The sequence below is a fragment of the Ascaphus truei genome, chromosome 1 (genome assembly GCF_040206685.1).
Source record: "Ascaphus truei isolate aAscTru1 chromosome 1, aAscTru1.hap1, whole genome shotgun sequence".
Classification (NCBI taxonomy): Eukaryota; Metazoa; Chordata; class Amphibia; order Anura; family Ascaphidae; genus Ascaphus; species Ascaphus truei.
The window spans coordinates 386,649,835-386,671,106 of record NC_134483.1 but is presented as its reverse complement, the minus strand read 5'-3'; the positions used below and the strand labels follow the sequence as shown (position 1 = coordinate 386,671,106).

Below are 21,272 nucleotides of genomic sequence, written 5' to 3'. Positions count from 1 at the left end.
CAGTTGATCATTTACGAAATTTAACAAAATGCTGACATATATAAATATAATGCAATTAGAAAAAGTGCACAGTAAGGGGGAAGGGGGAGTGGGGGGTGGAGGGGGGTGGAGGGGAGGAAAAGGAAAAAGAATATCAAATAAATAAATGAACTAATCAGCAAGGAAATTTTGTAAAGCCCATTCCACATTTAAACCATGTGGTTGAAGTGTATTAAGGGTAAAGATGCATTTTGTTTCTGTTTTATTAAGTCGATTAAGCCTATTACCGCCTCTGATTTTGGAAGGAACGTGTTCAACACCAAAGAAACGAAAATTAGTGAGACCACCAAAGGGACATTGACTCTAATGTTTTGACACCGGATGTCAACTGGATGTTGTCTGCCTTAATGGATATCTTGTGCTTGTGTCCGCCCCTCCTGGTTTTATGCCTGGTTTGGGAATGGGGGGGGGGGGGGTTCCTTGTCCTAAAAAAAGAAGAAGAACCTGCTGCTGTTGTGTCCTGACTGTCTGATTGATCAGTGTCACTAGTGTTGCATGTGCCACTGTTTGCTTGTGGTTTACTTGTGTTTGGAAAAAAACCTCCTTGGTCTGTTTTTAGGTTGGTTAGATTCATTGATCCCTAGCAACCATCTATATACGCGTTTGTCTGTGTAGTCAGCCTTAACAACTTTTAGCTTTCCTCTTTTGTATTTGATCAGATTCTCTCTATAAGTATCAATAGTATTCTGAATTTTGTCTTGCCAATCAGTAGATGTGTCTGTATCTAATTTGTCACCATGTTGTTTAGTAATTGTTTCTATATTGCTCCTAATGTTATCAACTCCTTACTTGACTTTTTAATAACTAATATCATTAAGTCAAAAGACCATTTATTAAGGATCCCAATCCACTTTTTGCAAAATGTAGGGTCACCTCTGCCAATTGTTGGCTGATTGCTTACACGGAAGCCCCTGGGGATGAGACCAGCTTTGTGATAATGGGAAATAGTCACACCATGCAAGTAAAAGTCAACCTCTTTTTTCTTCAATTTAACGAGATCATTAAATACATCCGATGGTTTGTCAGGTCCAAAAACAGCTTGTATATCATCAGTATATCTTATCTGTGCGATTTCTGAGTCAGAAAAGCTCACTGTGTCAGAGATACCTGCGAATATGTGAACAAAAGAAAAGTGCGCAACAGCTATATATAAATAACGTGATGAATGTGATACAATTAAATAGGTGACCTTGTGTATAGTATGAATATTAATGGAGCGTCTGCAGCTGTGACACCAGGGATGGCTCTGGTCCCCCCTAAATGCACACAAAAAAACAAGAAACACAGCGCACAACGCTCATAGTGCATTAAATGATATCTTTAGTAACCAAAATAAGAAGGTAAGTATTGTGCGTACATAAAACAAAATTTAAACAAGCATTTCAGGGTTATTGTTACCCAAGCACCAACGGACGCCTGTGATGGTCTCTTGGCTCTCTCCTTCTCACTCCAACAACCTCGATGTAGGACCTGGAAAATCTCCACTCCAAACGCTGGTGTTTTGGCCTCTCGCCTTAGGGAAAGGCTAGTGCAGCTTCAGCAGTCCAGAAAAAGACCTCCGCTTATATGCGTTGTGCCCGTCACTGCATAAATCTCGTGTATAACGGAGCAGCGGAGTACACGCGGTTTTGCGTCCTGGTCGAGAGCTTCTTCCGGGTCTGTGACGTCACAAGATCGCGAGACTTCGTCGCAAGTCTGCAGGAAACCGGATCAGTTCTCTGGGAGTGCTGGGATGTAGAGGGTTCGCAAATGTCATCAATCCTACGCGTTTCGAAACCACAGAGGGTCTCTTCATCAGGGAATAAAGACTTTATGAGTCTATCGGCATTTTATACCCCTCCAGCGTTGCGATTGGTTCAAACCCTAATTGAGGGACTAATCAGTGACGCTGGAGGGGTATAAAATGCCAATAGACTCATAAGTCTTTATTCCCTGATGAAGAGACCCTCTGTGGTTTCGAAACGCGTAGGATTGATGACATTTGCGAACCCTCTACATCCCAGCACTCCCAGAGAACTGATCCGGTGTCCTGCAGACTTGCGACGAAGTCTCGCGATCTTGTGACGTCACAGACCCGGAAGAAGCTCTCGACCAGGACGCAAAACCGCGTGTACTCCGCTGCTCCGTTATACACGAGATTTATGCAGTGACGGGCACAACGCATATAAGCGGAGGTCTTTTTCTGGACTGCTGAAGCTGCACTAGCCTTTCCCTAAGGCGAGAGGCCAAAACACCAGCGTTTGGAGTGGAAATTTTCCAGGCCCTACATCGAGGTTGTTGGAGTGAGAAGGAGAGAGCCACGAGACCATCACAGGCGTCCGTTGGTGCTTGGGTAACAATAACCCTGAAATGCTTGTTTAAATTTTGTTTTATGTACGCACAATACTTACCTTCTTATTTTGGTTACTAAAGATATCATTTAATGCACTATGAGCGTTGTGCGCTGTGTTTCTTGTTTTTTTATATACCTGCGAATATGCCTGCCACTTCATCAAACTCATCCATAAGTCACCAGTGTGAATGTCAATAATGGCACTAGATAGAATAATAAAAGCTTGAACCCTGTATGTCAGCAGGGTCAAAGAAATACAATGAGAGGGTGCACTTAGTCCATAATGGGATACAGTAAATAAATGAGAACAGAGGCACTAAATATATATACAGGCATACCCCGCATTAACGTACGCAATGGGACCGGAGCATGTATGTAAAGCGAAAATGTACTTAAAGTGAAGCACTGCCTTTTTTCCACTTATCAATGCATGTACTGTACTGCAATCATCATATACGTGCATAACTGATGTAAATAAGGCATTTGTAACAGGCTCTATAGTCTTCCTGCTTGTACACAGCATTCGGTGCAGGTAGGGAGTTCAACTTTGCTGTTCAGGACGTGCTGACAGGTGCATGAGTGAGCTGCCGTTTGACTATTGGGCGATATGTACTTACTCGCGAGTGTACTTAAAGTGAGTGTCCTTAAAGCGGGGTATGCCTGTATATATATATTTGTAATGGCAGTGACAACATTTCCCTAAATGCCAACTATGTGTGATCCCACACGATTGTTGAAATTCTTCTTGACATCAAGTCCCAGAAGGCTATGGGAGGTCTAGAACATATCTTTAATGTTTTGTATATGTTAAATTACCACTGTGAAAGGAGGGGGTAACCAGGCTCTCTAATAAAGGTCAAGCCCCTTTTGATTACCCCTGATCCGTGTGTAAGGGTCCCAGAGAGTCAGCTCTTGGCCTAGTAACATTGTATCACTGTTTTATCCTGTATGTATTAAAGGTATTTTTTGTGTTTTTCCCTTTCCGTGCATGCAATCAAGCAGGGATTGCTAGGGTATCAGTTTCAAGGGGGGTTTTGCAGAGACACCATTGACAGAATGTGCCTAGGAGGTTGGGGTCCAGAGTTGTCGGTTCCCCCATAAATGTATCCGGGAATCATGCCCGATTCTTGACTACATGTAGGCACATTGTCCTGGCAATACTCACCACTAACGACTCACCACTAGGGTACCCTGCTTCAGCACAGCCCAGGAAGGAGGAGGCACAGGGACAAATCATGTATTCCCATAGCTGAGGGAATCTCTAGGTTAAGGGGGGTACCCCAGCTAGTGCCAAGGTGACCCACAACCAGTATAAGGTTTGTGGGTGCCCCAACTGTATATAAGGTTGAGGGGGGGGACTCAGAGTCCAAACTGAGTCCAAGGGAAAGTGTGTGGGGAATAAGGCAGATAGAAATAAAACTACAATATTTTTTCTTTTCTGTCCCCTGTCCCCTGTCCCCAAGACTCAGAAGTGTATTAAAATATACTTTAATTTAATGTGCTTTTTACATTCGGAACCGATGTCCAAACAGGCTGCCCGAGCTAACCCATAGGCGTTGGTAAGTCTGCTGGACATCGGATTTCAAAGCAACCAGAGGATGCCAGAGGTGTGAATAGCATTTGGTCAGCGGGGAAAGGCGGAGTACCAGGTTTGGAGATCAATGGTTGTCCTCTGGGAAGGCACTTGCTCTGCCAGACCTGGTGGAGCCTGCCCAGCTAGCCAGGGAGAGAGGTGGCAGGCTTGCGCATGTCTCTTGGCTATTTCGGATGTCCCGCTGCCCCGGCTTTTCTAGCCGACTTGGCTCTGATTGGTTGCTTGGGAAAGCTCCCATGCATTGATTGGCTGTTCAGTTTTGTGAATTAAACTGAAAATACTATAAGAATCGAGGAGCCAGATTAGATGCTGAGTCTCCTGTAGTAAGAGCGTGGGTGGGCTTTTCAAAGTTGCTTCTGTGTGAATATCAGAGCAACTGGCTTCGATTTTTAGCCTGAAAAGCCTGCCCGTCAGAGTCTAAGTCCCGACTTTTTCGCCCAAGTTCTGAGAAACGATCGTAGCGGACACGGCTGGGATTTTATGCCTATTTGGGTTACAGGAGATTCCGGGCTAAGTCCTGGTCATGGTTAAACTCTCCCATAGAGTTCCCTGCACCTAGAAAAGTCTTGTTTTCGACCCCAGGCCCAAAGTAAGTTTGTATTTTTGTCTGTATTTTGTGTATCATTGTGTATAAGCGAATTTATGCAGAATAAATTACAATTTATTTAATTACCTTGTTTTGCTCAATGAATGATCCAGGTAAAAATGTGTAAATAACCTGGTCTCCCGTGACAACCGCTAAAACTTTTGTGATGTTGGAGGTTGTGTTTCTTTCTACATAAATCTTGTTTAGTCAGAAAAGTTTATTAGGGTTTCTTTCCAGCTTATGAATAACTTTGATATCTGTTAGTGCAAAAGAAAAATATTAGAAAGTGGGGCTGCAATATTAAGGCTCAACATGTTTTAAATATTCAGCTGGGAAACCTACTAGAACCAAGAGTGTTTAAACTCTTCAGTGAGCCAATTGCCCTTAGGACCTTCCTGAATAGGTTTGTTTGGCTCTGCTAGTGCCTCTAGTGAGATCTTACTGAAGGAGATTGCTTCTCAGAAAGATGCTTTATCAGCCTAGTTTACATATTTCTGGAAATATAATTCCTTACAGAAAAGATCAAATTTTCTTGTTAATTGTTTTATCTTCTGGGTCATTATATCTACTCCCATCACCTTTCTTTTCAATAATTGAAATAATTTGAATCAGTCCTTGTCCTCCGTGTCCCCAATTATAATAATATGATTAGCTAAAAGATTTCTCGAATTGTTCTGGTATTTGTATAACTTAAATTTGAAGAAACTTACATTTGTTTCCAGAGGAATTGGCTAAAAGGCTATTTTCTTTCCTGAGAATTCAGCTCTATGTTCAGGGAGGGAGTTTTTTCTTAAGACATTATAGGCCATCATGGGTTTTGTCATTTATAAACTTACTATTTAACATCTTTTTGCATTAAATATAAAAGGAGATAATTCCACTCATAATTGCCTTCCCAGCTTCCCAAAAGACACCCAGACTATCAATGTCTTGCTTATTTGAGTCAGATTATTGTCTTAATTTCTCTGTTTAAAAAATTCGGAAAATTGGTTTGTTGAGTTACAGTATAGACGAGGGACTTTCACCCTAAAACAGTTGCAATTATTTTTCTTTTAGTAATTTCTATCCTGTTTGGGCATGATCAGAATATTAATATTAGCTCACCTGACCAGAGTGCCATGGGTTGAGGTGAAGAAAATGTAAAGATACATGGACTTTAGATAAACAAGTAAATTATCTGTCCAAAGAGAAAATATTACATCAGGGGTTACTTAGGTTTAGTGGTTCTCTAAAATAGTTAAGTTAAACAGGCCTCCTCATCTTCACATTGTGCATTCTGCAGTCCAAATCCCAATTGTTTACTTTTTTTAAGTTGTCCTCTAATAAAATATGATCTTTCACTGAGATGTTTGAATTATGTACATGAACAAATCTTTGTTACAGTATGAACATTAGGAATGGAAAGGAATAGAACAACCTAATTTAATATACCCTTATCAATCACAAAAATCGCCTTGGAACCCGCTATGGAGTGAAGAATTTTAAGTTGTAATTTTTTCCTAAATAAGGTAGCATTACCTGTTTTCTGCTACCTAAAAGTTTCTAAATGCACTGTGCCACACACCCTCATTCGAGTTTATCAGGTTCCTTTTGTGTCCGGTGTGTCTACTGAAGAAAGGCAACTTCTGTCTGGAGTTGGTTAATATGACCTAGAATTGTGGCTCTCTTTTTTTGGGGAGTTAAAACCCTTAAATCAAGATATAAAATAAGAGAGATCCTGTGGTTAACTTAAGAGTTTAAAATCCACCAAATAGAAACAAGACCCTGCAGGAATGAGCAGCTTGTCTTCAAACATGGACAAATTGCAATATATCACAAAATGTACCTAGGGCTGCAAAAAGCTTTCCCAGGGCCCATGGCTAGAGTTTCCACTGCCTACCTCCCCCCCACCCCATGATACCGGCCTTGCAAGACCCCCCATCTATCTCTCACTCCCATCTCTCACCCTTCCTCTCTCACATCCCCATCTTTGCCCTCCCTCTCATCCTCTCCCTGCTTCCTCTCTCACTCCCCTCTCTTACATCCCCACCGTCTCTCACACAACACCTTTTTCTGCCCTCCCTCTCATGCACCCCCTCCGTGCTCTCTAATTCCCCTCTCTTAAACCCCCACCTTGCCCCACACACATTCTTGCTCTCCCCCACACTCCTACCTCTCTTATCCACAACCAACCTCTCACCCCTACCTCTCTTTCTCTTCTGCACAACCCCACCTCTCTTTTTCCCCACACCCCAAATCTCTCTCTTCCCCACACCCCCACCGCTCTCTCTCTCTCTCTCATCCACACCCACCTCTCTCTCTCCCCCACATCCCACCTCTGTCTTCCCCGTACTCCACCTCTCTCCCACACCCCCACTTCTCTCTATCTCCTTTCCATCTCCATCTCTCATTCTCTCCCTCCCTCCAGCCTCTCTCCCACAACTCTCTCACATTCCCACACCCCCACCTCTCTCCTCCACACCTCTAACTCTCTATCTGCCACCTCTCTCTGCCCACACACCCACCTCTCTCCCCCAAAACATACACCTCTCTCTCCCCCCTACCTCTCTTCCCCCCTGCCGCTCTTACCCCACACCCACTTCTCCAATCTCGACACTCAATAACCTCTCCTCCAATACAACACACCTTACCATGGGAGGAGGCCTCCGCTGCTGTGCCGATCCCCCGGGTGGATATGGAAGTTGGGCCTGACGTCTGAGCAAGCCCAACTCCCAGCATGCACTGGAGGCCTGTCCACAGAAGGGAAGAGAGGCCCGCTGCAGGGAGGGAGAATCGATGCCCGGCAGCCGGACATGGATGTTGGGCCCAACTTCTGGCTTCAAAGAGGACATTTTATAGCTTCCTAAACAGTTGCTATAGCAACCCAATGAGGCCCAATACCTTACAAATCATTAAAAATGGCATTGTCAAGCATGGCACACCTGTGAGCACATTACTTTATTATAGGACAAGGGTTAATACACAGCTATCTAGCAGACCCACTTTTCACCTTCCGCAAAATTGCATCAAATTAATAATATATACTTTCCATCTGTCACAATCTCTTTAATCCACTGCTTCAACCCTCTTTATAAAGAAAAAATGCACTTAAGACACAAAAATCTGTTACAGCAAAATGTCTCGAAAATGTAAATTACTCTCTACAATTCAAACAGAGCCCAAATAATTATTTATTAAAGTTAACTTTAATAAACAAAAAAAGTACAGTGTTCAGGTTACAGAAAAGGATTATTACAAGAACATACAGTATAACAATGCAGACAGTTTCTTAAAATAAAAAGATACACAATCAGAATTCCATATACTGTATGTTAGCACATGTACCCGGTTCTTCACAGAGAGGTCACTGGACTATGAAAGATGAGAATTCATGTGTCTGATCCCAAAACACACCTCTGTTGATTATAATTCATAATCTCAGCTACAGAGTTTTTATTCTACATTCCCTCAATTAAAAATAACATAAGCCCACCTTTCTGGGTGTGGTCTCAACCCATCCCTTTCTGCAATCTCTGTAGAATACGTTTTTACGAATTTAAGGAAGAAACCATTTTTTTTACTTGTAAACCTTTCCTCAATATTTAAAAGACTTCATAACTTTGTTTCTATTATTCTTAGACAAACACCATCTTCCCTGTTGCGCCTGTGTACTTAATATGTATGTCTGAATATGAACTATGACAACCTAATTTTATATTTTGCATGAGAACAGATATCTGCCTTTTGCACCTCCTAATCATGAAGCAATTTGATTTTTCTAATTGCAACTGTTACAAATATCAATTTCTTATCATTGTGAATTGCTGTGAGGCCCAGGAAATTTTACATTTAATAAATGTCCACATTTATGGAACAGTTGGGCTAGTCACGACCCCTGATATTCTACAGATCACAAAGGCATGCTTTTAAAGTTGCATTTAAATAGTTTCCATTTATTCTAGTGTAATTATAGCTATATTTCCATCTCCCTCTAACAAACCCAGATATCCCTTATCCTTAGATCGGCATATAAAACTAGGCATGGACCGCTCTGCGTCCTGCCATAAAACAATTAATGTACAGTATTTTTAAGATAATTTTTAACCAACATTATCCTCTCATGTGCTTGATTCATTAAAATACTTAATATCTTATGATATTATCATGACAGGCATAATTAATGAAAATCTGCACACCTGATTTATTTAAAAAAAACATATAAAGATTTTGAATGAAATACTGCTTTAATAAACAATAGATATGAAGATATAAAGATGTATATAGCTGGCCTGGGGAATGTTCCTCAACCAAATGTAACTCTAGGGATTATGAAAATCTATTTCTCTGTTTAAGAACAAAACATGTACAGTACTGTATATAAGAGTTCAGAATAAAACTCAATAACCCTAAATAACAGATGTAGCATTACTGTCCCTGGAGTCGCCAGAATGAAGAGAAATGCTGTGACGCAGGGGAGCATAAAAGCTGTGACTGCCTTTGGGGGTTAGTTCTGCCAAAGGACACAACCACAGAGTATTTTTCACTGCCATGGGAAGCAGCAGGAACAAGACTTTGGGTCCCACCAGAGTCGAGAACACCGGAGCTTGTTACATCTGTATTAGGAGGCATGAGAACCCAGTAAAAGAAGGAAGCAATACTATTCTGGCAGGTAATTCTAACGGTGAAAAGACTGTTAATCACCCCTAGGGTATTCAAAGGGGGCCCCTTGAATCAAATGCCTCCAAGACTGTCCATGATGAGCTGTTGATGTTCGCGTTGAAAGGTCTGTCCCCCCAAAATGTTGTGATACCTGCATGATGATTTAAATAAAGAAGAGAATCTATGTTTATTGCACCACAATTCCTGTGTGTGGTTGCTATCTCGTAAGAACCCTTGGTTCATCAAACCATGGGCAAAGCTAACTTGGGAACGCTCACACACCTCTATTCCTTCAAAACACATACATACGGGTTAAAAAGGTGAAAATTACCTTCAGATTTTAAGACATAGGAGATTTTTAAAAAGCTTTTCCAAGGTTCCCTTTATATCAAAAGAATAAGAGAAGAGACTGTCTTGTACTTCTGTTCGTTCTTAAATTGGCTTAATTAACCCCCTCCCATTTTTTTTTAAATTTTAAATGTTTACTCTGCTGTTCCTGTGAGAAAATGTGTTGATTTTATTGACACAATTTGGAGTGGAGTGATAAAAACTCTATTTTATTATATCCTTACATAAAATGACTGTATAAAAATAATTATATATTTAATCCATTAATTATTAAGCAGTGCTACTCTGTAAAACACCTTCCATCGCTGGAAGACATTTTACGCTTTATTCACTTGAGTAGGATTATGGAGTAGCACAGATTAGTAAATATGGTCTTTAATGAGACATTACTGATCTTTTTTCCTGTGCAGACTACAAACCATGGAAAAACTATGTTGAAAAATGATGATAAAGGATAAAGCTTTAGGCCTTGTCGGTGCCACAAAAGCTTGGAAATGCAAGTTACAGCATGGAGGATTCACAAAAGTGTTTGCACATGATTACATGTACACATTTTATGAATTGCATAATTTTATCTAGATATTGTCTAAACCTAATCTGTGTAGAATTAAATTTGCAGACATTTTTATTTGGTTGACAAATTTGATCAGCATCCTAACAGAATTAGTTTCTATAATGTAATTTATTTTCCAAATATATAAAGATCCTGAGAGACAATAAACCATTAATTTAATTGCAAATTAATTATTGTTCAACAATATGGTGACAAAGCAAAAACCCGACATTTGACATTTTCAGCTGTGTTTTGTACTCGGATTCCTACAGTTCATACAAAAAAAAGTTGAGTACAATTAAAATAGCTGACATGCCTAAGACATTCTAGTAATGCTATATGCAGTAATTACCTTGGTACAGTTAAATAAAACATTATGTAGATAAAAACAATTGCAGATTCAGAATACAATGATTATACTGTGCAGCACTGTGTACTAAGCAAAATAAGAAACTTGCTTGTAATAGAAGTATGGCCATTATGTAGATGTCATCAGAATCATTGTCACCCTGCTCCATACTGTAGCAGGTGAACTGCGACTGATCACTTCCAAGTGCAGAGCAGGGGGAAATGTCCCATCAGGATTAACACAGCAGGGGTTTCTGAATGGGACCCCACTGTGTTAATCCTACCAGGATGCACCAGTCTGGAAGAGCTGCGCAGTGAGAGCAGACAGAAGCAGTCCCCCTCCCTGCACAGCTCTAACAATGATTACAATGTTTTTATTTTATTTTAATTACGAAGCAGGAGGTCTCCGGGGTTGAACCGAATTAATTTAATCTCCAGGGACCCCCTTCTTCCCAAGATACAGGTATGTGGTGTCGGTATCTCCTGCAAGTTTAATTCTCCCACGTGACCGGGACATTTAAACATGCAGGAGATACCAGAACCCCAAACCAGGGCCTGTATCTCAGGGAACAGCGGGTCCCCAGAGCTGAAATTAACGTGGTTAAGCTCCAGAAACTCCCTGCTTCAATACTATGTAATTAAAAAAATAAGCAATGTAGCTTCATTACCTTAGTGGCTTATCAACAGTGTTGGGGCATACCCACAGTACTTTCAAGTTCAATATAAGTGCAAAACGTAATATATCAAAAGTGGCGCTCTATAATAAGCTTTAAACACGTGTTAATCCAATATTAACATATAAACCATAAATTTAATAAATATAAGTGATACAAACAAATCCTTGAATGCTGCTGTGACCCAGTGCAGGACTGCTCTCTCAATCCCAGGTGAATATGACGACGTGGTGATCAAAGGGAAGCGCAAACATGTGGAGATATAAAAAATAAAACTGATGGTGCAGTATTGTGACAAATAAGTGTGTATTCTTTTTTAAGTCTGCTGTTATTTATACTCACAAGTGTGAGGATGATACTGTGTACGTAAAGGTATCTTTGGGTATATGTCTGCAGTGATGATAAACTGGCTGGAACCTCGGTGTGGGAATGTATTCCTTAAATGGTTAAACACAGAAAAGCCAACATAGCACGATCTGTTTAAAAACTGTATTCAAGTGGTTAAAAATATAACAATACACTCACATGATGTATGCTATTTAAAAGCATTTAGATACGCAATGGATCTCGCCTCTGGTGTCTTTGTGCAGTTTTTCCTTCCCTCTTCTCGGCGTGAGTCTCACTCGTGCGTTCCAGCAGGGCGGATGTGACATCAGTGTGACTTCGGGAGTTCCGGTTTGGCGGGCTGGCTGTGAATCACCTTCACTCTACGCGTTTCTTCCCTTAGGATTTCTTCATATATATGTTCTATATTGGGAGCTCCCAGTAGGAAAATTATCCTGGGAGAGTGAACCCCAATTGTATTTCTGCTGTAAGGGACAATCTGTTGCAGTGTATGTGGGGATTGGGCAGCTGGCAGACTCTGGACCTTTCAAGAGGCTCCGAAAGGAGTTCTAAAATGGCAGCCACCGCGTGGTGGCCTGTTCTGTTTGTTCTGTTAAAAAATGGCGCTCCCGCCAAGAAGCAGCAGACAGCATGGACTGCAGTTTCCAATTTGCAAAGTGTGCAAACAAAGTTGCATGCTTTCAGTGCCGAGCCTGGCACCACCCCTCCAAGTGACTGTCTCAGCCGGATCCGGGTCACACCTGCTCTGCACAGCCCCTGCCCAAATTCTACCAAGGGGAGGGTGCACTCTAATTCAGCAATCAGAGACTTCCTCTGTTCTGGGAGGAGCTGGATCCAGGCCGCCCCATCTCAGTTCTTTGAGCTGAGCCAGTAAGAACAGATACAGTGCTGCACTGCGGGGCCTACTATCTGATGCCTGCCAGCCTTGTGCCTACCAACGCTGTGTTCCAGCCAATCGACTGGGCCTCCACATCAGACGGTGCGGCCTCTATGGTATATCCTAATGCAGCCGCAGCTACTCCGGTCTACTCAGAGCTCTACACCGAGGAGGATGTTGTGCCTTTATCAACATGCCCGGATGCCCAAGTGGTTCCGTGCAACCTACAGCTGTTACTACTGCCGAGGAGCCTGCTGTGGGCCCGTGCGCCCTACTACCGACGGTCCCAGGACTGGGATCCATGACTGTGGACTGCCCCAGGGGTGTCGGGTGTGAGTCCCCAGGTGAACCAGGAGCACGGTAGCTCCATAAGCATGGTCGCCCGGGCGACTGACTTGCTCTGGCATCGCGTCCTGGCGGAGATGTCCCAACCCGTTGCTGCCAAAGATCACTTCAACCAGACGAGTAAGCAGGTAAACAGAAAGGGAGGGGGGAGCATGGGAAATGATCAGCAAATTAACAAGAATTAATATTATTCACTCAATAAGTACATCAGAGTGCCCATCCTGATGCAATGAACTGGGTGAACACAGATGGCAATACTCAGTGTGAATGGGGACAGGGATATAAATAAATGAACACTACTTACACGGCCATGTGTAAGTACAGGCACGTAAAGAGTCCTTTCAGAATCTGCTTCCCACTTCAATTTGGTAAGCCGCTATGGGCGTTCGCCACGATGGGTATTACATATTTGAACACGCTTCATATATCTTATTTCAACCCGGCAGAGATACGAAGAGGTGACGTCATCTAGCCATCGGGCTATTGGAACACTAACCATCGTGGCGAACGCCCATACTCCATACTCTTTGCAGTTATTTGTATATCATCGCTGTTATCAGGTGATGACCAGGGAGTTCATCATGGTTATGTGTACCATCTTATGTGTAACCTGTTTTTCATCTTGCAGGTTCCAGAATGACAGATGGTGCACTAAATTTGGTCCCAAGCGATGGCGTTGGTATTTAACCCAGGGGAGAGTGTAACATTATTAGTATTAACTGCCTGTCTCTTCCCCTGTCATGTAAGGCCTTAGCAGTCTAAGGGTGTGACAGGCCAGTTTGTGGTCTTTTGACCCCCCTCCTACTCCCTTTTGAGTGACAGAAGCTGGTGGTAACTCATGGCCTGGTAACAGCCTATCTGGTATAGGTACAGACCTTGAGCCCGCACCTTCTGGTTCCTCTTAAGGGAAGAGCCAAAAGTTAGTTAGTCTGATCCCCTCCTCCTTAGGAGGTGGATGTGGGTTCCCTCTCTCTCTGCTGGGTGGGAGAGGCTAGCCAGGCCTTGTGGCTGGCCTATAAGATCTAAAGGCTCCAGACTCAAGAGCATACATCATCCAGAAGCCTGGACTCTTCTGAGACCCTGTGCCCGCTGTTATAACATGTATGCAGTGATGCAATAAAGTCCCTGTTCTATTATATACTTGCCTGGACTGAGTCAGTCAGGAGGTGTATGTGATAATGCTTCAGATGTGAAGCGCTATGTACATTAATGGCGCTATATAAATAAAGACATACATACACACATACAGATGGAGACATCATCATTAGAGCAGTAGCAAGTGCAATTTTATTACTCAAAAAATTCCAACTAATTTTATTTTAACGGAAAGGGAGGGTACACCCTAAGGTGTAAGTGTGTACCCCGCACAAACACCAGGAGGGTCAAAGAGTGATATACAGAAGTAGTAAAACTCCACTACAATAGATGATGAAGGGGTGGTGCTGACTGGGAGTGAAATTTTTTGTGAACAGAGTATAGAAAGCTCCATATTACTGTATGTCTCACTAGAATGACACCCCTTGACGTGTTTAAAAATATATTTTTATTAACACATTAAATTAAAACAAACATGTAGTGGAAAAAGCAAAAACATGAACCAAAAGAATTTATTAAAATAATTTAAAATAAGGAGAGACGTCAGGGTGCTTGATCTGAACGCTAATATTGGTTACGATTTAAGCTACTAAGTAAGTCATAAATCACAATTATACTATTGAATTAATTGTGGTAATATCTAATTTTCTGAAAAACCTTAAAGCGTCAGAAATCAAATTGATCCTTAATGTAACGTGAAACCCTCTCACATGAAGGGGTTACATATGTGGGAGTACTTGACTCTGTTGTAAATGACTAAATCTTAAATAAAATAATATGTCAGAGTATTCCTTTACACTCTACCAAAATAGGTTATCAAGATTGTACTGTTACACAAATGTGAATATATAGACCTGTGGTATAATTATATGATTGTATAGAGGTTGTTAGTGTTGCCAGGTATATCACAAGCTCCACATTTTCTTTGTTGAAATAGCAACTTTGTCCCAAGGACACAGATAATGAGACTTCTGCTCCCCAAATTGGACTAGAGGAACAGGTGATCTACATTCTGTGGACTTAAATTATTGGTAGTTATTTTCAGATGTAGGATCTGCCTTAAATCATATATTTTATCCACGCCTCTATACACATAAACATATCACCAGACCGACAGGTGCAAAAGATATTGAGCCTGTAGGTCTGTTCTGGTGAACAATTCAGCACACACTAACACAGCACCCCTGTAATTGGAGTGTGGTCTTTGGTCAGATGACTCCTAAAGCTCCATACTAATTAGCATAGAATAGTACATAATCTCTGTATTGTTAATAGTTATAACCCTAATGGTAGCAAGATAGGATCAGTCAGAGCATTGTGCTTCCCACGTTGAAGGCTCCGAAACGCTCTGATAGGACATTGCACCCGACCTCTCAGATTAGCCTGCGCACCAGGGAGTAACGCTGGGCATACCCTACATATGTTTCACCTGATAGGCTTCATCGGGGGCAGTTTGTGAGTGATTCTGCTGGGTTTATGTATATTTCAGTCACTAAGGAAACCGAGTGATGCTGACACCTGATTGGTCCATTAGACCGTCGCGTTATAGAGACGCGTCGCTATCACTTGCAGCTGTAATGTGTACTCCGGTTGGTTAATTCTGAACACATGATTGCCAGCATTGATGTGATTCATCAAGAACATTAATAGAAGAGCACACAGATTGGGAGTCCTCAGATTCCGAGAATCCCAGAATTCAGTCCAAAACACACAAAAGATTCCAAAAAACAGATACAGGGTCATACACAATTAATACAAGATGTAAATAAACTACACAAGACTCTATTCCTTTTTTAGGGGAATCTCTTGCACCAGGCCCCCAGACCTCTATTTAAGAGAACAAGGAGGGAGACGGGGAGGAAGAGGAAGAAAACCCAAAAAAGTCTATATATTCACATTTGTGTAACAGTACAATCTTGATAACCTGTTTTGTAGAGTGTAAAGGAATACTCCGACCTATTACCTTATTTAAAATTTAATAATTTACAACATAGTCAAGTACTTCCACATATGTAACACCTTCATGTGAGAGGGTTTCAAGTTACATTTAAGATCAATTTGATTTCTGACGCTTTAAGGTTTTTCAGAAAATTAGCTATTACCACAATGAATTCAATAATATAATTGTGATTTATGACTTACTTAGTAGCTTAAATCGTAACCAATATTAGCGTTCAGATCAAGCACCCCGACGTCTCTCCTTATTTTAAATTATTTTAATAAATTCTTTTGGTTCATGTTTTTGCTTTCTCCACTACATGTATATTTTAATTTAACGTGTTAATAAAAATATATTTTTAAACCCGTCAAGGGGTGTCTCTCTAGTGCGACATAATAGGAAGCTTTCACTAATTTTATTTTACACAGTATATATTACCAAGCTATATCTGAACAGTCAGGGTCTATTGCACATTACATCATATTTAGTATACATAGCATTAAATAGTATGATGTTTTAATATATATTTATGGGAAAAACAATGGGTATTGTTTTATAAATGCTTGCTTACGTTCTGGCCATTTTTTTAAACTTGTCTATTCACAATGTAAGCTCTTTGTTTTGGGTAAAACCATCCTTTTTCCAAATAGTTTAATATATGTGTTGTGTGTGATTATTGCTGTATTATACTATATCAAAATATGCTGTATTCTAATATTTTGTTTGTGAAGAACTGTATACATGTAAAAAAAAAAAGAATATATACAATGGTATTGGATATGACTTCAAATAAATAATTTAGCTATTAATTATGTTTTTACAGGGAAAAAAGAGTGTTTTTTAAAATAATGTATTTATTTTGGTAGTACGCTGATCATTAGAGCAGTAGCAAGTGCAATTTTATTGCTCAAAAAATTCCAACTAATTTTATTTTATATATAGGCAGGGGATAAGTGGAGTACATTTGTATATGATTTGTAGCTTTACATATCTGATGTAGTTCATCTATTTCTTGAATGCAATCTGATTTCCGTTACTTATCATGAATGCCCGAACAGACATCCAATGTGATGCTACTTGATACAAAATCACTGTCTCATTGAAGTTGCCACAAGATCAAACACTTAATTAGAAATAATTGTTCCTACATTTTAGGAAAATAAATTACTTTCTCCCAAAATTCTACTTTCTACAGCACATTTATCCTCCTTTCTCTATATTGCACATCTAAACAGGGATTATTTTTGCATATTTTTCTCTGAACTGACAACAGCTGTAAATGTATCCAGTTATTAATATGCCAATAATATCCATTTTAACATGGATCCCTATAAGCTTATTCCTGCCGTATTACACAACTTTTCAGCACATCCTGGATTATAGAAGTGAATGGTCAGCAAACCTTCTCACAGACAGCTCTTTTGACCTTTTAGGTCCCATCAGTGTGAGGATGGTTACTGAGTGTATAGTGTGTATATATCTTCTGAAACCTCACAGGCCTCTTGTATAATTGTGTTCTAGAATATTTTACTATTAGTGCATTATAGTCTAATTGTTCTGAGCATGTACTGTATAGTACATCTGCCAAGATCTCCTCTTGACAAAGGGTTGTGGCACAAAAATTGAGGATTCCCAGGTGTCTTGACCCTTTTCCTAACTTTTTGTATACTTTTAAAAATGCAGTATTTTTGTGATTGCATGATATTGTGATTATATAACTTGTTTATTACTGTTGATAAAATAATTTCAGAAACAGAGTGATGTGCAGTCTATTTTCACATGCTGATTGGAGTTTTATCCCCGTACTTTTCTTTTACTCTGATATGTTGGTTTATTTGGGGAACTGCCTGTTTGGGTGATTGCACTCACCTGTTTCACAATTTTCTATACCTGATTAGTAATTATATTTGGTAGAAACTATTGGCGTGCATTGCTATTATTCTTTTCTATCCTTGGTTAAACCTTACTGATTCAGAGTTCACGTGAAATCCTGATAAATCTGTTATTTTAAAATATTTTTTTTTATTTTGGATGTGCCACTATTATACTGTATGTTTTCTATTATAATTCACTTGTTTAGTTCTCTATATGATGTTATATAGTTACACTTCCTAAGTAAAAAAATGACAACATTATGTTGTGATTGTGTATTTTATGAATACAGTATTTATGTATATAACATGTGTTGAAGTTAGAGGTTCAATTATTACTTCTTTGCATGCCCAAGAAAGTATGATTGTGTTTATAGAAACATTTTACCCACCATCATGACTTTCTGTGGTGAGATTCAATATGATTTTTAATTGGAAATGTGCCTGCATAATTCAAAGAGGATCTTGTTTTTCAAGCTATTGTTTACGGAAATGGCAGTAACAAACAAAATCAAAACCAAGTTAGAAATCAACATGACATTTGTGTTCCAATTGGATGCTTCTGAACATGTGTTGTTTGGAATCATTCCACCATGACAATCATAAATTCATCAACTGTAACTTAATGAAGGCTGTGTTAATATTGTTTCTCTGTATATTATTCAGAATCTCCACATTTTATTAGGTTAGGTACATAAAGGTTATGAGTCTTGTGAAGAGAAAGTGAGTTCTGTACAGAAAGTATATTTACAGTAGTTCTTCAGGTTTATTTTCCAAAGGAAGTTTGACAACAACAAATAATCATTAAATTTCTTAGCTCTCAGATATAGCAATTAATCAACCAAGGTGCAAAGCAGTTTTGTTATGACTACAGATAAAAAAAATGAACCTGATACAAAGAAAGCAAAGAATAAGCCAAAAATAATATATTGTAGTGCAATCAAATTAAACTTTAATGTATTACTAAGCAGATTATATATATATTACAGTGGTTGACAAATCACCAAAAAATCTACTCGCCACACAAAAAAATCTACTCGCCACCTAGTACCAAACGTGTGCTGCTTGGGCCAATATTTACTCGCCCGGGGATTAAATCCACTCGCCCGGGGCGAGCAAATGTATAGGTTTGTCGAACACTGTATATATATATATATATATATATATATATATATATATATATATATATATATATATATATATATATTATATATATATATATATATATATATATATATATATATATATATATATATATATATATATATATATATATATATACACTTTGTACCTCCTGGGGGAGAGAACAGCTCCATAGTAAGGAGAAGCTGCAGTATTGCGTCGGCCATGTTATGGTTGGCATGAATCTTAAGACTGGTAATGTGTAATGCGGTGGCCATTTTGGGGTTGGCGAAGCCGGAAGGAAGAGGCCCAGAGACAGAATTTCCTCCGCGGATAGGGGTGAACTTGTCAGAGCATCCAGAGCCAGGGAGGAGTAAAGTAGTGTCCGGAGAGCCTGTCAAGCTCTCGGACTAGGCCCAAAGCCTGCCCCTAGGTCCCAGGTAGTTCCCCTCACATCAGTTCAGTGTTGCCGTTTGATTGAGTAGCTCCCTGTAATTCGTGAAACATAGCTGAACCTGATCGGAGTGCAGAGGGACGTTCCACAGCGGCCCTGTGTTACAAGCAGCATCCGGACGTAAGGCGCATGGGGCTTGTTGTCGGAGACCCCGTGTTGTGGGACTCTGCTGTTATTCTTGTCTTCCCTTGGAAGTGTGGCCTGGTTGGACCTTGAACCAGAAAGGTATTGTGCACCAACACAAGGGAAAGGGTAGCGCTGCCCTCACACACAATTTGGGTGGGGTCTCTTGTTGGACACTGGGTTACAGGTGCCCGAGCACCCAAGGTACTGTTGGGGCTAGCTACCCTCGGACGATATTATGGTTATTCCTGTTATTACTGTGCATTGTGTTGTGAGAATTATTCTATGCCTTCTGTGGGACTACAGTAAAGGAGTTATATTATTCCTGACTGTTAGTGTGTTATTGGGGTATACCCTAAGGTATACAAGTTCCTATGAGGAGTCATCCTATTACCCAGGATCCTCATAGGTAGAGGCGCTGCATCATAGAGATAAAGTGAAAACACAGACCCCAGGCTCCTTATGAGCAGAGGCCCAGGCCTTCTGTACACCTAACAGGTAGCACCAATACTGTAATAGCTACTGTTTCCCATAGGGATAGGGGAAAGGGTGTTACATTTGGAGGCACTGTTGAGATTCAGACCTGGGGTGCCATAAAAAAAATATAGAAAACCCAATTAAGTAGGGATCATGTTTCTACCGTCCAAACAGAGGGTCCGTGAGATGGCTCTTGAATTCCGGGCACCTCCACGCCACATGGTCTACATTGGGCATGTTCCATTGTCAACCTACTCATGATTTGTAGTTAACATTGAGTCAGTTCCCGGGGTTTGCTGACGCCCGCCTCTTAGACCTAGACTGGGACCCCACCCTCCTATGGAGCATGGTTGTAGTTAACTGCAACCATGACTTGCAGGAGGAAGATGTCCCACAGGTCCTGCAGCTCCCTGGAGCTCCAACAGCAGATGTCTCCTCACACAGTATACCCCAAACTGCCCATAAAAACTGAGGATTCTAATTGCGACCCTAGGAGAGTCCCCGGCGATTGTGTCTTTGCCTTCCCCAGGAAGCCATAGTAGGAGCGAGGCCAGTGTCACATACGGTGGCAGCCAAAGGTCTAGTCAGAGCAGCCGCAGTTCCTGCATCTCGGCTGAAATGATAAAGCAGCTGGCAAGGAACCTAAGTCAGTCATCCCGGCCCATCACTATCGTAAGTTAAACCTTTTACAGGGTGTCGCCAACGCCTGCGGGAAAAGGATAATTTGAGGAGTGGAAGGACAATACCTTACAAGTACTAGACGAGTGGTCCTGCTCCGAAGCTGTCAAGAGGCAGTGGATAGTGGAATATCTAAAGCCCCCAGCTTCAACGATGGTAAGGATGCATCGAGAGCAGAACGCGGGCAGTATGGCTTTGACTTTTTAACTCAGGCCTATGGCCTGGAGGAAGCCGAAAGTGAACTCTGGTCTAAATTCTACACCTTTCGACAGAAAGAAGGGGACGCACTGTCCGCCTTCACCCACCATATACAGCTAGCCCTATGGGCTCTACCCTCCCACAAAATTATTTCATCCTCCAAGGTGGATGAATTCCGTTGCAACATTTCCTGAGAAGATCGCTCCCTAACCATTATATAGCCATAATGATCAGGTGTGCTCTCCTACAAGGGAATCCGCCTACATTTGAGGGGCTACTGAAAGGGCATGAGGCTCATTCATGGCTACACACCCCAAAAAGTCTAAGGATTCTAGCAAGGGAGAGAATAAGTGGACCCTGTCCTAGAAGACTAACGAGACATAGGGTTCCGAAGAAAGCCATCCTCCAGAGACCACAGTCACCACCCCCAAGGTGCACCGGGATCCAGCTCAACCCGGGTACGCGTTTTTATATCTGCCATAAAGAAGGTCACATGGTAAAAGGACTGCAAGAAATCGTGAATCCCCCTTCCTACGGCGCAGACCTTTGTCATGCACACGGCAGAACGGCCAGCCATCTCTACCGAAAGCACCCGTATGGTGATTCCTGAACAAAATGGCTGGATGCCTGTAGTAG

At 41.0% G+C, this 21,272-nt stretch overlaps 1 protein-coding gene across 2 annotated transcripts in view; it reads left to right on the top strand.

Annotated features, from left to right (window-relative positions):
- GALNTL6 (polypeptide N-acetylgalactosaminyltransferase like 6) overlaps positions 1-21,272 on the top strand; it is a 1,501,141-nt gene that overhangs the window by 154,975 nt on the left and 1,324,894 nt on the right. The gene's annotated exons all lie outside the window — the stretch shown is intronic.